This window comes from Myotis brandtii, unplaced genomic scaffold (assembly GCF_000412655.1).
Source record: "Myotis brandtii unplaced genomic scaffold, ASM41265v1 scaffold185, whole genome shotgun sequence".
Lineage (NCBI taxonomy): Eukaryota > Metazoa > Chordata > Mammalia > Chiroptera > Vespertilionidae > Myotis > Myotis brandtii.
Genome location: NW_005356870.1, coordinates 1,829,661 through 1,836,224, shown reverse-complemented (window position 1 = coordinate 1,836,224; position 6,564 = coordinate 1,829,661).

The window sequence follows — 6,564 nt, the reverse complement described above, 5'->3', positions numbered from 1 at the left end:
TTTGCCCCCAGCGAGTGGTGAGGCTGCGGAGAGATTTCAGCATCCTTGGAGAGGGGGCTGCTTGCAAGTATCCAATGTTTCCTTCTTTGCTCCCTCCCTCCCTCCCTCGCTGTGTGACCTCGGGCAAAAAAAGTTCGCTAACCTCTCTGTGCCTTAATTTCTTTAACTGTAAAATGCGGGTAAATAATAGACACTACTTCTCTCTTTATTTTATATTTTTGGCATTGATTTTTTTAGCATTGTTGCTTTATTGTTGAAAGTATTACAGATGTCCCCTTCTTTTCTTTTTTTAAATTTTTATTTAGCCCCTACTTAAGCTTGTTATGAGAAATAAAGGAGTTAAATAAATATGCAAACTGCTTAGAGCACTCTGCTCAGTGTTAAGATATACTGTCCAGATGTTAGCGCTTGTAGTTAAACCACAGCTTCTGTATTAAGTTACATCTCTTTTCGGGGGAATCGTGGTTAGGGCCCTTCTCTGCCTCTTTCATTTGGTCTTGCCTTTTCTGACCAAACGGTGGCACTCGTGATTTTCTAAGCCATTTCAAACAGAGATAAAAATCATTTCCTCCCAAGGGGGTTCTCCCATACTAAGGACCAGCAAGATGCCAACCCACAGACAGTTATTGCATCCGTCCTGTGTGGGAGCCTGTCTTCCCTGTTCCAGGGGTTCCTGGTGCTAAGTGGATCCAAGATCTCTTATGAGGAAAGTACTTGTATTGCAGAGGTCTCCCCCTACACTCACAGTTTTCTGAGGCCAGACACCCTGCACTTACCCTCAGCGCCTGGCACAGTTTAAGTCATGCAGTTGTGACCCCCACATGGCCATCCACAGAGGACTGGTTGAATAGACCACCGTACACCCACACAATGCAGCTCTGTGCAGCTGGACAAAGGAATGAAGACCATCTCTGTGGAAGGCCGTGGAACTCTACTACAAATTAAGTGAAAAAGCAAGGCTGAGACCATGTACCAGTATATGTTGCCTTTCTTCTTAGAAAGATGTGTGCATTTGCTTACATTTTAAAGAAGAAGCAAGGAAAGTATAAATTACAAACTCGTAAAGATGGTCACACATAAGAGAACAGGGTGAAAGGAATGGGAATGGAAGCTAGACTTTATATACTGTGTTTTATAGTTTGACTTTGGAATCGTGTGCATGTTTTACATAATTTTTAAAAAGAAAAAAAGCCATTAATCAAAGTACAGAGTGGGGCAAAAGTAGGTTTACAGTTGTTTATATGGAAAATAATACAATAATAAATAAAAATATAAGAACAAAATCTGTGTTTTTCAGACTCATAACTGTAAACTTACCTTTTTCCAACCTGTATTCATGGGGTTACTCCTATAACTGCACAGAACAATAAGAAGCTGACTTTAAAACTCATTATTTTCACTATATATCCTTATGGTGACATATCCTAAGGACAAAAAAGAATAGCAAACAGACCAAACTGCATGTAGGTATAATATTCGTTAGTAATAATGCTAGTATTGTTATTTAGATGCTATTTCATACATTATGTACATTTTACATACATGTATATAAAATAGCAAATAAATATCAAAATTGTTGGAAACCAAGGTCTTCAGTAAGAGATAAAAGAGACACAAATATCAAATCAGTATAGATAGGTATAAGTTCTGTAATCAAAATTTTGAATTGGCAATTATAGTATGAATTTATGATTAAATGTTATCTTTTTAAAAAATACATATATCCTAGTTGTGTTCACTGAAAAAGCGAAGAAGCAATGACAATCTAATGATTGTGAGAAACCCTCGTGTTTAAATTCATAATCTAAATGCCATTGTCCACTAAGAGGAACCAGGACTTCTCTAGGCAACTATTGATTTCAGGACTGGGGCAGGGATGGCGTGGCATTTTATTATGCCAGAAAGCCAGGTAGCTATCAAATACCACTGAGGTTATGTCAAAAGACCCCAAGATCAAAGATGATGGGGCACCATTTGGCCAAAGGTGGAACAATTTGGATTTAAAAAAGAATAATGACTATTGGATAGATATATATCAACTATAGCCTGGCCGGCATGGCTCAGTGGTTTTTCATCAACCTATGAACCAGGAGGTCACAGTTCAATTCCTGGTCAGGGTACGGGGTGTGCAGGAGGCAGCCGATCAATAATTCTCTCTCATCATTGATGTTTCTATCTCTCTCTCCCTCTTCCTTCTTCTCTGAAATCAATAAAAAATATATTTTTTTAAAAGAAATATATCAACTATAGGCAAAATCCATGAGTTCATAGAAATACCCAAAAAGAAAAAAAATCCCTCATCATTTACCTTTGGATCAGCTAAGTACCAACTCTTTATTTTAAAAATTGGTAAATTAGAGGGGGGGGGGAATCAAGTATTTATTCTGCTATATATTTCAAGACGCCCAGATCGTTTAAAGGTAACACAAATGCAACAGGCCTGATAGAATTGGAAAGTCAGTAATCACAACTCCTAATGAAGCACTGAGAGGAGGCAACAATCATCTATAGTTGTTACAATTATGGGGTAGAATGTTGATGGGAAACTTTATGCTGGCTGTATTGAGGTAACCAAACCTGAACCCACTGATTTATCACAAAAAGTGAGACCACCAGATACCATGGGCCTCCTAATGCAATGCAATAGGAAGTGCACACCATCTATGAAATATTCTTGCACAAATTTGAACCTAAATCTAATCGAACATCTAGTTCTAATTACCCAATGGGAAGAAATATGGAGGACAAAGAAACAAATTAAATGATACCAAGAAAATATAATCAGCCAAGGTAAGGATGTGGGAAATTCCACAAATTACCCAGTTTCATCAGTAAATAACTAGCATGAAAGAAATGAAGTAGAGGAAGAACTGATTTAGATTAAAAGTTTTTGAAGACACCTCACTCAATCAAATGCAACGTTGGATCTCGTATTCAATAAATGAATTGTAAAAAGATATATTCACATCAATTGGGGGCATGTGAACATAGATATCATTGATGTTTCTATCTCTCTCTCCCTCTTCCTTCTTCTCTGAAATCAATAAAAAATATATATTTTTAAAAGAAATATATCAACTATAGGCAAAATCCATGAGTTCATAGAAATACCCAAAAAGAAAAAAAATCCCTCATCATTTACCTTTGGATCAGCTAAGTACCAACTCTTTATTTTAAAAATTGGTAAATTAGAGGGGGGGGGGGAATCAAGTATTTATTCTGCTATATATTTCAAGACGCCCAGATCGTTTATAAAGGTAACAAATGCAACAGGCCTGATAGAATTGGAAAGTCAGTAATCACAACTCCTAATGAAGCACTGAGAGGAGGCAACAATCATCTATAGTTGTTACAATTATGGGGTAGAATGTTGATGGGAAACTTTATGCTGGCTGTATTGAGGTAACCAAACCTGAACCCACTGATTTATCACAAAAAGTGAGACCACCAGATACCATGGGCCTCCTAATGCAATGCAATAGGAAGTGCACACCATCTATGAAATATTCTTGCACAAATTTGAACCTAAATCTAATCGAACATCTAGTTCTAATTACCCAATGGGAAGAAATATGGAGGACAAAGAAACAAATTAAATGATACCAAGAAAATATAATCAGCCAAGGTAAGGATGTGGGAAATTCCACAAATTACCCAGTTTCATCAGTAAATAACTAGCATGAAAGAAATGAAGTAGAGGAAGAACTGATTTAGATTAAAAGTTTTTGAAGACACCTCACTCAATCAAATGCAACGTTGGATCTCGTATTCAATAAATGAATTGTAAAAAGATATATTCACATCAATTGGGGGCATGTGAACATAGATTCATAACTAAGGTGTTTATATAATTTGTCATCTAAACAGGGCATGTTGAGAGTTAAAGGAGACACTATGAATAATTGTGCTGGTACAAAGGTGGAACTTGGATCTCTCCCAGGCAAACTTGATTTCCCTGGTATTGCACAATGTTGTGGAGTTACTGTTGGTTATTATGTTTAAGGTTTTTTGCATTATATTAGTTTCAGGTGTACAACATAATGATGCAATATATGTGTATATTGCAAAATGTTCGCCACAGTAAGTCTAGTTAATATCCATCACCACACAGCTGCAAATTTCTTTTTCTTATGATATGAACTTTTAAGATCTACTCTCAGCAACTTTTAAATATACAATGCACTATTATTAACTATATTCACCAGGCTGTACATATATGCCCAAGACATATTTGTTTTATAATTGGGCATTTGTACCTTTTTATTATCTTTACCCATTTTGCCTGTCCCCCACACCCCTACCTCTGGCAACCACCAATCTGCCCTCTGTATCTACAAACTTGGTTTGAACTTTTTTTTTTAATGTTTTCTTAAATGTTTTTAAAGCTATTTGTTAGAAAAACAACTCTCAAACATTTTAGTCTCAGAATCTTTAACACTCTTAAAAATTACTGAATCATACTCACAAGGATGGCTAGAATCAAGAACACTGAAAATAAATGTTGGCAGGGATGTGGAGAAATTGGAATGCTTACACACTGGTGGTTCAAATGTAAAATGGTGCAGCTGCTGTGGAAAACAGTTTGACAGTTTCTCAAAAAGTTAAAAATAGAGTAACATAGAGTTAAACATATGACCCAGCAATTCTATTCCTAGGGATATAACCAAGAGAACTAAAAACATGTATTCATACAAAAACTTGGGCACAAATGTTCATAGCAGCATTATTCGTAATAACCCACAGTGGAAACCACATAAAAGTCTATCAGCTAATGAATGGACAAACGAAATGGGCCATATAGGTACAATGGACTATTAGTCACCCATAAAAAGGAATAAGGTCCTGATGTATGTTATAATATGGCGAAACTTTAAAGACATTAGGGTAAATGAAATAAGCCAGACACAAGAGATCCCATTTATATGAAATGTCCAAAATAGATGAATCAGTAGAGTCAGAAGTAGATTAGTGGTTGGCAGGGGATGGGGACAAAGGAGAATTTGGAATGTCAGCTGGTAAGTATGGACTTTCCATTTAGGGTGATGAGTGTTCTGGTATTAACTGGTGGTGATGGCTACTCAACCTTGTAAATATGCTAAACCTGCTGAATTTTGTACTTTAAAATGGTGAATCCTATGGTATACGAATTAAATCTCAATTTAAAAACTATTTTAAGAACGTATTGAGGACTTCAAAGAACTTGGCTTTATGTGAGATATTCAGATGTTTTCTATATTAAAACTAAAAAACTTTTAAAATATTGATTTGATTCTTTGAAAAATACCAACAAGGCTGGACTGGCGTGGCTCAGTGGTTGAGCACTGACCCATGAACCAGGAGGTCACAGTTTGATTCCCGGGTCAGGGCACATGCCCCGGTTGCAGGCTTGATCCCCAGTGTGAGGCGTGCAGGAGGCAGCCAATCAATGATTCTCTCTCATCATTGATGTTTCTATCTCTCTCTCCCCCTCTCCCTTTCTCTCTGAAATCAATAAAAATATATTTTTAAAAAAGAAAGAGCCCTAACCGGTTTGGCTCAGAGGATAGAGCGTCGGCCTGCGGACTCAAGGGTCACCGGTTCGATTCCGGTCAAGGGCATGTACCTTGGTTGCGGGCACATCCCCAGTAGGAGGCAGCTGATCGGTGTTTCTCTCTCATCGATGTTTCTAACTCTCTATCCCTCTCCCTTTCTCTCTGTAAAAAATCAATAAAATATATTTTTTAAAAAAGAAAGAAAAATATCTACAATAAGAACATCACAGGAAAATAACTATCTTTTCCCAGACCCCGTGAAAGTCCCCCTCCACAGAGGCCCAGGAGTGACCTAGGGGAGTCCACAGTTTGCAGGAGAAGAACTAATAATAATGTCAGCTCAGTTGGTCTTCACCCTACACTGTCCCCTCATTCAATCCACACAATTTAAATTCAGGGAAGAAGCATTATATCCTTTCTCTCCTTGACTTGCTCTTCCTCCAGTTTTTGGAAAGCACCACGACAACATCTCTTAAAAGAATAAATGAATTTAGTGGCAGCTGTACTCCTGAGAATTGATCAAATATGAATACCCATATTTAAGGATATGGGTTCAAGTCCACCAGGATAAACAAGAAGGTTCCCTGTGTCGCTGTTCATAGGGCAAGAACCTAAACGAAGTGAAGGCTCATCCTCGGCACATCCACACTGGGAAATTCTCCAGCTATTTATTAAAAGAAGTGGAACGAAACGAGAGGACTAGGAGGGGTTTCCACAAGGGCTTTTCCCTGATGAATGGCAGATGCAAGAGAGGCTGTGGTCCCCTGTGTATAAGACAATGCTTTGAAACAATGAATGCCTGCATATGTAGATACATACATATGTGTAGGCCTAAGAGCACTTAAGTCGGGAGAAAATATGGGGGACTATCCCAGGTTCTCGGTGTAGATGACCTTGGGTGCTGATGCAGAGGAAAGGAGGAAGAGAGAGATGGAAGGGCCAAGCCAAACAAAAGGAATGGAAAGAAAAGAATGGCCACACCTCTTTACAAAACATATAGGCGAGTGTGTATATGTACTTCAGTAAAATGATG